This window comes from Lolium rigidum, chromosome 1 (assembly GCF_022539505.1).
Source record: "Lolium rigidum isolate FL_2022 chromosome 1, APGP_CSIRO_Lrig_0.1, whole genome shotgun sequence".
NCBI lineage: Eukaryota > Viridiplantae > Streptophyta > Magnoliopsida > Poales > Poaceae > Lolium > Lolium rigidum.
Genome location: NC_061508.1, coordinates 67,720,527 through 67,731,923, shown reverse-complemented (window position 1 = coordinate 67,731,923; position 11,397 = coordinate 67,720,527).

Sequence of the window (11,397 nt, the reverse complement as noted above, 5' to 3'; positions counted from 1 at the left end):
TAAACATTATAAGACTCTACACCGTCTTCCTTGTTGTTCAAAACTCAATACTAGATATTATCTAGACTCTAGAGAAACCAAATATGCAAACCAAATTAGCAAGCTCTAAGTGTTTCTTCATTAATGGGTGCAAAGTATATGATGCAAGAGCTTAAACATGAGCACAACAATTGCCAAGTATCAAATTATCCAAGACATTTTAGAATTACTACATGTAGCATTTTCCAATTCCAACCATATAACAATTTAACGAAGAAGAAACTTCGCCATGAATACTATGAGTAGAGCCTAAGGACATACTTGTCCATATGCTACAGCGGAGCGTGTCTCTCTCCCACAAAGTGAATGATAGGATCCATTTTATTCAAACAAAACAAAAACAAAAATAAACCGACGCTCCAAGCAAAGTGCATAAGATGTGACAGAATAAAAATATAGTTTCAGGGGAGGAACCTGATAATGTTGTCGATGAAGAAGGGGATGCCTTGGGCATCCCCAAGCTTAGACGCTTGTGTCTTCTTAGAATATGCAGGGGTGAACCACCGGGGCATCCCCAAGCTTAGAGCTTTCACTCTCCTTGATCATATTGCATCATACTCCTCTCTTGATCCTTGAAAACTTCCTCCACACCAAACTCGAAACAACTCATTAGAGGGTTAGTGCACAATAAAAATTAACATGTTCAGAGGTGACACAATCATTCTTAACACTTCTGGACATTGCATAAAGCTACTGGACATTAATGGATCAAAGAAATTCATCCAACATAGCAAAAGAGGCAATGCGAAATAAAAAGGCAGAATCTGTCAAAACAGAACAGTCCGTAAAGATGGATTTTATTAGGCCACCAGACTTGCTCAAATGAAAATGTTCAAATTGAATGAAAGTTGCGTACATATCTGAGGATCATGCACGTAAATTGGCTTAATTTTCTGAGCTACCTACAGGGAGGTAGACCCAGATTCGTGACAGCAAAGAAATCTGGAACTGCGCAGTAATCCAAATCTAGTACTTACTTTACTATCAAAGACTTTACTTGGCACAACAAAACTCAAAACTAAGATAAGGAGAGGTTGCTACAGTAGTAAACAACTTCCAAGACTCAAATATAAAACAAAAATACTGTAGTAAAAACATGGGTTGTCTCCCATAAGCGCTTTTCTTTAACGCCTTTCAGCTAGGCGCGAAAAGTGTGTATCAAGTAACATCAAGAGATGAAGCATCAACATCATAATTTGTTCTAATAATAGAATCATAAGGTAACTCCATTCTCTTTCTAGGGAAGTGTTCCATACCTTTCTTGAGAGGAAATTGATATTTAATATTACCTTCCTTCATATCAATAGTAGCACCAACGGTTCGAAGAAAAGGTCTTCCCAATATGATGGGGCAAGATGCATTGCATTCAATATCCAAGACAACAAAATCAACGGGGACAAGGTTATTTTTAACCATAATATGAACATTATCAACTCTACCCAAAGGTTTCTTTTTAGCATTATCAGCGAGATTAACATCCAGATAACAGTTTTTCAATGGTGGCAAGTCAAGCATATCACAGACTTTCTTAGGCATAACAGAAATACTTGCACCAAGATCACATAAAGCATTACAATCAAAATCTTTGACTCTCATTTTAATGATGGGATCCCAACCATCCTCTAGCTTTCTAGGAATAGAAGTTTCAAGTTTTAGTTTCTCTTCTCTAGCTTTTATGAGAGCATTTGTAATATGTTTTGTGAAAGCCAAGTTTACGAGCGCTAGCATTGGGACTCTTAGCAAGTTTTTGCAAGAACTTTATAACTTCAGAGATGTGGCAATCATCAAAATCTAAATCATTACAATCTAAAGCAATGGGATTATCATCCCCAAGGTTGGAAAAAATTTCAGCAGTTTTATCACAAGCAGTTTCAGCAGTTTTAGCAGTTTCAGGTAATTTTGCGCGCTTTGCACTAGGAGTAGAGGCATTGCCAACACCAATTATTTTACCATTGATAGTAGGAGGTGCAGCAACATGTGAAACATTAGCATTGCTAGTGGTGGTAATGGTCCAAACTTTAGCTACATTTTTCTCTTTAGCTAGTTTTTCATTTTCTTCTCTATCCCACCTAGCACGCGAGTTCAGCCATTAATCTTATATTCTCATTAATTCTAACTTGGATGGCATTTGCTGTAGTAACAATTTTATTTTCAATATCCCTATTAGGCATAACTTTCGATTTCAAAAGATCAACATCGGAGGCAAGACTATCAACTCTAGAAGCAAGAATATCAATTTTATTGAGCTTTTCCTCAACAGATTTGTTAAAGGCGGTTTGTGTACTAATAAATTCTTTAAGCATAGCTTCAAGTCCAGGGGGTGTATTCCTATTATTGTTGTAAGAATTCCCATAAGAATTAGCATAACCGTTACCATTATTATAAGGATATGGCCTATAGTTATTACTAGAATTGTTCCGATAAGCATTGTTGTTGAAATTATTATTTTTAATGAAGTTTACATCAACATGTTCTTCTTGGGCAACCAATGAAGCTAATGGAACATTATTAGGATCAACATTAGTCCTATCATTCACAAGCATAGACATAATAGCATCAACCTTATCATTCAAGGAAGAGGATTCTTCATCAGAATTTACCTTCTTACCTTGTGGAGCTCTTTCCGTGTGCCATTCAGAGTAATTAACCATCATATTATCAAGAAGCTTTGTTGCTTCACCACGAGTGATGGACATAAAGGTACCTCCAGCAGCTGAATCCAATAAATTCCGCGAAGAAAAATTTAGTCCTGCATAGAAGGTTTGGATGATCATCCAAGTCGTCAGTCCATGGGTTGGGCAATTTTTAACCAAAGATTTCATTCTTTCCCAAGCTTGAGCAACATGTTCATTATCCAATTGTTTAAAATTCATTATGCTACTCCTCAAAGATATAATTTTAGCAGGGGGATAATATCTACCAATAAAAGCATCCTTGCATTTAGTCCATGAATCAATACTATTCTTAGGCAGAGATAGCAACCAATCTTTAGCTCTTCCTCTTAATGAGAAAGGAAACAATTTTAATTTTATAATGTCACCATCTACATCTTTATACTTTTGCATTTCACACAATTCAACAAAATTATTGAGATGGGCAGCAGCATCATCGGAACTAACACCAGAAAATTGCTCTCGCATAACAAGATTCGAGTAAAGCGAGGTTTAATTTCAAAGAATTCTGTCTGTAGTAGCAGGTGGAGCAATAGGTGTGCATAGGAAATCATTATTATTTGTGCTAGTGAAGTCACACAACTTAGTATTTTCAGGGGTAGCCATTTTAGCAGTAGTAAATAAAGCAAACTAGATAAAGTAAATGCAAGTAAACTAATTTTTTTGTGTTTTCGATATAGCAAACAAGACAGTAAATAAAGTAAAACTAGCAACTAATTTTTTTTGTGTTTTGATATAAGTGCAGCAAACAAAGTAGTAAATAAAATAAAGCAAGACAAAAACAAAGTAAAGAGGTTGGGAAGTGGAGACTCCCCTTGCAGCGTGTCTTGATCTCCCCGGCAACGGCGCCAGAAAAAGAGCTTGATGGCGTGTAACTCACACGTTCGTTGGGAACCCCAAGAGGAAGGTATGATGCGCACAGCAGCAAGTTTTCCCTCGAGAAAGAAACCAAGGTTTATCGAACCAGGAGGAGCCAAGAAGCACGTTGAAGGTTGATGGCGGCGGGATGTAGTGCGGCGCAACACCGGAGATCCCGGCGCCAACGTGGAACCTGCACAACACAACCAAAGTACTTTGCCCCAACGAAACAGGTGAGGTTGTCAATCTCACCGGCTTGCTGTAACAAAGGATTAACCGTATTGTGTGGAAGATGATTGTTTGCGGAGAAAACGAGTAAAACAAGTATTGCGAGCAGATTTGTATTTCAGTATTAAAGAATGTACCGGGGTCCACGAGTTCACTAGAGGTGTCTCTCCCATAAGATAAAAGCATGTTGGGTGAACAAATTACAGTCGGGCAATTGACAAATAGAGAGGGCATAACAATGCACATACATGTCATGATAAGTATAGTGAGATTTAATTGGGCATTACGACAAAGTACATAGACCGCCATCCAACTGCATCTATGCCTAAAAAGTCCACCTTCAGGTTATCGTCCGAACCACTTCCAGTATTAAGTTGCAAAGAAACAGACAATTGCATTAAGTATGGTGCGTAATGTAATCAACAACTACATCCTCGGACATAGCGCCAATGTTTTATCCCTAGTGGCAACGAGCACAACACAACCTTAGAACTTTACGTCACTCGTCCCAGGTGTCAATGCGGGCATGAACCCACTATCGAGCATAAATACTCCCTCTTGGAGTTAAGAGCAAAAACTTGGCCAGAGCCTCTACTAATAACGGAGAGCATGCAAGATCATAAACAACACATATGCAATAACTTGATAATTAACATAACATGGTATTCTCTATCCATCGGATCCCGACAAACACAACATAGAGTATTACGGATAGATGATCTTGATCATGTTAGGCAGCTCACAAGATCCAACAATGAAGCACAATGAGGAGAAGACAACCATCTAGCTACTGCTATGGACCCATAGTCCAGGGGTGAACTACTCACTCATCACTCCGGAGGCGACCATGGCGGTGTAGAGTCCTCCGGGAGATGAATCCCCTCTCCGGCAGGGTGCCGGAGGAGATCTCCGAATCCCCGAGATGGGATTGGCGGCGGCGGCGTCTGCGGAAGGTTTTCCGTATCGTGGTTTTTCGCATCGGGGGTTTCGCGACGGAGGCTTTAAGTAGGCGGAAGGGCAGAGTCGGAGGGCTGACGAGGGGCCCACACCATAGGGCGGCGCGGGCCCCCTCCGGCCGCGCGGCCCTATGGTGGCGGCCCTCGTGGCCCCACTTCGTATCCTTTTCGGTCTTATGGAAGGTTCGTGGCAAAATAGGCCCGTGGGTCTTGATTTCGTCCAATTCCGAGAATATTTCGTTACTAGGATTTATGAAACCAAAAACAGCAGAAAACAGCAACTGGCTCTTCGGCATCTTGTTAATAGGTTAGTTCCAGAAAATGCACGAATATGACATAAAGTGTGCATAAAACATGTAGGTATCATCAATAATATGGCATGGAACATAAGAAATTATCGATACGTCGGAGGCGTATCGAGACGGTGACGAAAGTTCTAAGGTTGTGGATGTGCTGTTGCCACTAGGGATAAAACATTGATGCTATGTCCGAGGATGTAGTTATTGATTACATTACGCACCATACTTAATGCAATTGTCTCGTTGTTAGCAACTTAATACTGGAAGGGGTTCGGATGATAACTCTGAAGGTGGACTTTTTAGGCATAGATGCATGCTTGGATAGCGGTCTATGTACTTTGTCGTAATGCCCAATTAAATCTCACAATACTCATCATAACATGTATGTGCATGGTCATGCCCTCTCTATTTGTCAATTGCCCGACTGTAATTTGTTCACCCAACATGCTATTTATCTTATGGGAGAGACACCTCTAGTGAACTGTGGACCCCGGTCCATTCTTTTACATTGAATACAATCTATCGCAATACTTGTTCTACTTGTTTTCTCGCAAACAATCATCATCCACACTATACATCTAATCCTTTGTTACAGCAAGCCGGTGAGATTGACAACCTCACTGTTTCGTTGGGGCAAAGTACTTTGGTTGTGTTGTGCGGGTTCCACGTTGGCGCCGGAATCCCCGGTGTTGCGCCGCACTACATCCCGCCGCCATCAACCTTCAACGTGCTTCTTGGCTCCTCCCTGGTTCGATAAACCTTGGTTTCTTTCGAGGGAAAACTTGCCGCTGTACGCATCACACCTTCCTCTTGGGGTTCCCAACGGACGCGTGCCGTACGCGTATCAAGCATTTTTTCCGGCGCCGTTGTCGGGGAGATCAAGACACGCTGCAAGGGGAGTCTCCACAATCCAATCTCTTTACTTTGTTTTTGTCTTGCTTTATTTTATTTACTACTTTGTTTGCTGCATTATATCAAAACACAAAAAAATTAGTTGCTAGTTTTATTTTATTTACTGTCTTGCACTCTATATCAAAAACACAAAAAAATTAGTTACTTGCATTTGCTTTACTTATTTCAACATGTTTCCTTTTAATTTTACTGTAAAAGATATACCTGTGGGACAAGGGTCTATAATTGGAAGAGATAATATAGAAGAATTTTTCACCCATGTTAGTATGCATGAAGATCTTAAGATATACCCCTTGCAAAAGCTGTCCCTACTTATGAAGATGCCTCTGTTTGTTTGGTACGCATGATGGAAGCTAGATTTATTAGTCTCAACCCCATGATACAACACATGTTTCTTACACTTTCTGATATGGAGCGGGGAGAGAAGAGAGATTTTGTTCTAAAAGTCTTAGTGCGAGAATTTGCAGATATAGCTAAAGAAGCTAGAAAAGTTTTCAGTAAGCATGAGAAGCTTGGTACAATCACCGATTTTAAAAGAACACTTCAAAAAATGGATATGGATAGAATTAAGTACACTAATAGTGTTAATGATGGTGGGGAGATTAAAGAACCAATACCATGTAAGCTCCTAGCGATGCATGAAGCTCTAGATGATAATTATGCTTGGCTTGTTCCTGAAAATTTGTTTGATGAGAGTAGCAAGCCCAAGACTAATGAAAAGGGAGCCGCTGAAACCTATGTATCAAAAATACTATGCATGGTTGAGAAAACTCCAAACCCCGCTGTCGATGCATCATCTCTTGATAAAACTTGATACATACTTTCTGCGCCTAGCTGAAAGGCGTTAAAGAAAAGCGCTTATGGGAGACAACCCATGTTTTTACTACAGTATTTTTGTTTTATATTTGAGTCTTGGAAGTTGTTTACTACTGTAGCAACCTCTCCTTATCTTAGTTTTGTGCATTGTTGTGCCAAGTAAAGTCGTTGATAGTAAGGTTCATACTAGATTTGGATTACTGCGCAGAAACAGATTTCTTTGCTGTCACGAATTTCGACCTGCCTCTCTGTAGGTAGCTCAGAAAATTATGCCAATTTACGTGCGTGATCCTCAGATATGTACGCAACTTTCATTCAATTTGAGCATTTTCATTTGAGCAAGTCTGGTGCCTTAATAAAATCCATCTTTACGGACTGTTCTGTTTTGACAGATTCTGCCTTTTATTTCGCATTGCCTCTTTTGCTATGATGGATGAGTTTATTTGCTTCATTAATGTCCAGTAGCTTTGTGCAATGTCCAGAAGTGTTAAGAATGATTATGTCACCTCTGAACATGTGAATTTTTATTATGCACTAACCCTCTAATGAGTTGTTTCGAGTTTGGTGGGGAGGAAGTTTTAAAGGATCAAGAGAGGGAGATGATACAAATGATCAAGGAGAGTGAAAGATCTAAGCTTGGGGATGCCCCGGTGGTTCACCCCTGCATATTCTAAGAAGACTCAAGCGTCTAAGCTTGGGGATGCCCAAGGTATCCCCTTTTCATCGACAACATTATCAGGTTCCTCCCCTGAAACTATATTTTTATTCCATCACATCTTATGTGCTTTGCTTGGAGCGTCGGTTTATTTTTGTTTTTGTTTTGTTTGAATAAAATGGATCCTAGCATTCATTGTGTGGGAGAGAGACACGCTCCGCTGTTGCATATGTACAAATATGTCCTTAGGCTTTACTCATAGTATTCGTGGCGAAGGTTGAATCTTCTTCGTTAAATTGTTATATGGTTGGAATCGGGAAATGATACATGTAGTAATTCTAAAATGTCTTGAATAATTTGATACTTGGCAATTGTTGTGCTCATGTTTAAGCTCTTGCATCATATACTTTGCACCCATTAATGAAGAAATACCTAGAGCTTGCTAAAATTTGGTTTGCATATTTGGTCTCTCTAAAGTCTAGATAATTACTAGTATTGAGTTTGAACAACAAGGAAGACGGTGTAGAGTCTTATAATGTTTACAATATGTCTTTTATGTGAGTTTTGCTGCACCGGTTCATCCTTGTGTTTGTTTCAAATAACCTTGCTAGCCTAAACCGTGTATCGAGAGGGAATACTTCTCATGCATCCAAAATCCTTGAGCCAACAACTATGCCATTTGTGTCCACCATACCTACCTACTACATGGTATTTCTCCGCCATTCCAAAGTAAATTGCTTGAGTGCTACCTTTAAAATTTCCATTCTTTACCTTTGCAATATATAGCTCATGGGACAAATAGCTTAAAACTATTGTGGTATTGAATATGTACTTATGCACTTTATCTCTTATTAAGTTGCTTGTTGTGCGATAACCATGTTCCTGGGGACGCCATCAACTACTCTTTGTTGAATATCATGTGAGTTTCTATGCATGTCCGTCTTGTCTGAAGTAAGGGAGATTTACCACTCATTTAATGGTTAGAGCATGCATATTGTTAGAGAAGAACATTGGGCCCCTAACTAAAGCCATGAATCATGGTGGAAGTTTCAGTTTTGGACATATATCCTCAATCTCATATGAGAACATTAATTGTTGCTACATGCTTATGCATTAAAGAGGAGTCCATTATCTGTTGTCTATGTTGTCCCGGTATGGATGTCTAAGTTGAGAATAATCAAAAGCGAGAAATCCAAATGTGAGCTTTCTCCTTAGACCTTTGTACAGGCGGCATAGAGGTACCCCTTTGTGACACTTGGTTAAAACATGTGTATTGCGATAATCCCGGTAATCCAAGCTAATTAGGACAAGGTGCGGGCACTATTAGTATACTATGCATGATGCTTGCAACTTGTAAGATATAATTTACATGATACATATGCTTTATTACTACCGTTGACAAAATTGTTTCTTGTTTTCAAAACCAAAGCTCTAGCACAAATATAGCAATCAATGCTTCCTCTCGCGAAGGGCCTTTCTTTTACTTTTATGTTGAGTCAGTTCACCTATTTCTCTCCACCTCAAGAAGCAAACACTTGTGTGAACTGTGCATTGATTCCTACATACTTGCATATTGCACTTGTTATATTACTTTACATTGACAATTATCCATGAGATATACATGTTATAAGTTGAAAGCAACCGCTGAAACTTAATCTTCCTTTGTGTTGCTTCAATACCTTTACTTTGATTTATTTCTTTATGAGTTAACTCTTATGCAAGACTTATTGATGCTTGTCTTGAAAGTACTATTCATGAAAAGTCTTTGCTTTATGATTCATTTGTTTACTCATGTCATTACCATTGTTTTGATCGCTGCATTCATTACATATGCTTACAATAGTATGATCAAGGTTATGATGGCATGTCACTCCAGAAATTATCTTTGTTATCGTTTACCTGCTCGGGACGAGCAGAACTAAGCTTGGGGATGCTGATACGTCTCCGACGTATCGATAATTTCTTATGTTCCATGCCACATTATTGATGATATCTACATGTTTTATACACATTATATGTCGTATTTATGCATTTTCCGACACTAACCTATTAACGAGATGCCGAAGAGCCAGTTGCTGTTTTCTGCTGTTTTTGGTTTCAGAAATCCTAGTAAGGAAATATTCTCGGAATTGGACGAAATCAACGCCCAGGGTCCTATTTTTGCACGAAGCTTCCAGAAGACCGAGGGGGAAAGGAAGTGGGGCCACGAGGCGCCGCCACAACAGGGCGGCGCGGCCCAGCCCCTGGCCGCGCGGCCCTGGTGTGTGGGGCCCTCGTGTGGCCCCCCGCGTTGCCCTTCCGCCTACTTAAAGCCTTCGTCGCGAAACCCCCAGTACCGAGAGCCACGATACGGAAAACCTTCCAGAGACGCCGCCGCCGCCAATCCCATCTTGGGGGATTCAGGAGATCGCCTCCGGCACCCTGCCGGAGAGGGGAATCATCTCCCGGAGGACTCTTCACCGCCATGGTCGCCTCCGGAGTGATGAGTGAGTAGTTCACCCCTGGACTATGGGTCCATAGCGAGTAGCTAGATGGTCGTCTTCTCCTCATGTGCTTCATTGTCGGATCTTGTGAGCTGCTTAACATGATCAAGATCATCTATCTGTAATTCTATATGTTGTGTTTGTCGGGATCCGATGGATAGAGAATACTATGTTATGTTGACTATCAATCTATTACCTATGTGTTGTTTATGATCTTGCATGCTCTCCGTTATTAGTAGAGGCTCTGGCCAAGTTTTACTCTTAACTCCAAGAGGGAGTATTTATGCTCGATAGTGGGTTCATGCCTCCATTAAATCCGGGACGGTGACGAGAAAGTTCTAAGGTTGTGGATGTGCTTGTTGCCACTAGGGATAAAACATTGATGCTATGTCCGAGGATGTAGTTATTGATTACATTACGCACCATACTTAATGCAATTGTCTCGTTGTTAGCAACTTAATACTCGGAAGGGGTTCGGATGATAACCTGAAGGTGGACTTTTTAGGCATAGATGCATGCTGGATAGCGGTCTATGTACTTTGTCGTAATGCCCAATTAAATCTCACAATACTCATCATATAATGTATGTGCATGGTCATGCCCTCTCTATTTGTCAATTGCCCGACTGTAATTTGTTCACCCAACATGCTATTTATCTTATGGGAGAGACACCTCTAGTGAACTGTGGACCCCGGTCCATTCTTTTACATTGAATACAATCTACTGCAATACTTGTTCTACTCGTTTTCCGCAAACAATCATCATCCACACTATACATCTAATCCTTTGTTACAGCAAGCCGGTGAGATTGACAACCTCACTCGTTTCGTTGGGGCAAAGTACTTTGGTTGTGTTGTGCAGGTTCCACGTTGGCGCCGGAATCCCTGGTGTTGCGCCGCACTACATCCCGCCGCCATCAACCTTCAACGTGCTTCTTGGCTCCTCCTGGTTCGATAAACCTTGGTTTCTTTCTGAGGGAAAACATGCCGCTGTACGCATCACACCTTCCTCTTGGGGTTCCCAACGGACGCGTGCTGTACGCGTATCACACCACACCACTAATTCAGCTTCATGACAGCAATCTGGCCACGGCGGAGTCGGAAACACGCCGGCGACCGAGCCATCCGTGGGTTAAGGTTACCGTGAGGCACGCGTGTGGGAAAGGGGGCGGAGCCAAGGCAGCAGTAGATGGCAGGGAGGTCCAAGGCGGAGCCACGCCGGGGAGCAGCATCATAGGAGGAGGCCGGCGATGGCCAGAGCAGCAGCAGGCAACGGTGGAACCGCCGTTGACCACTAGGGTTTCCGGGGTCATGGGCGAGCAACTGGGGGCATAGAAATCAAATCGAAGAGAGGGTTTCGAAGAACATGAGGAGGCGGAGCAGATCCGGCCATCGGCGGCGCCGGAATTGGCCGGGAGCGGCCGGGGGGGGGGCGAGCGACGACGCCGCAGAGACATGGAGGTCACGAGAGAGAGGGGTC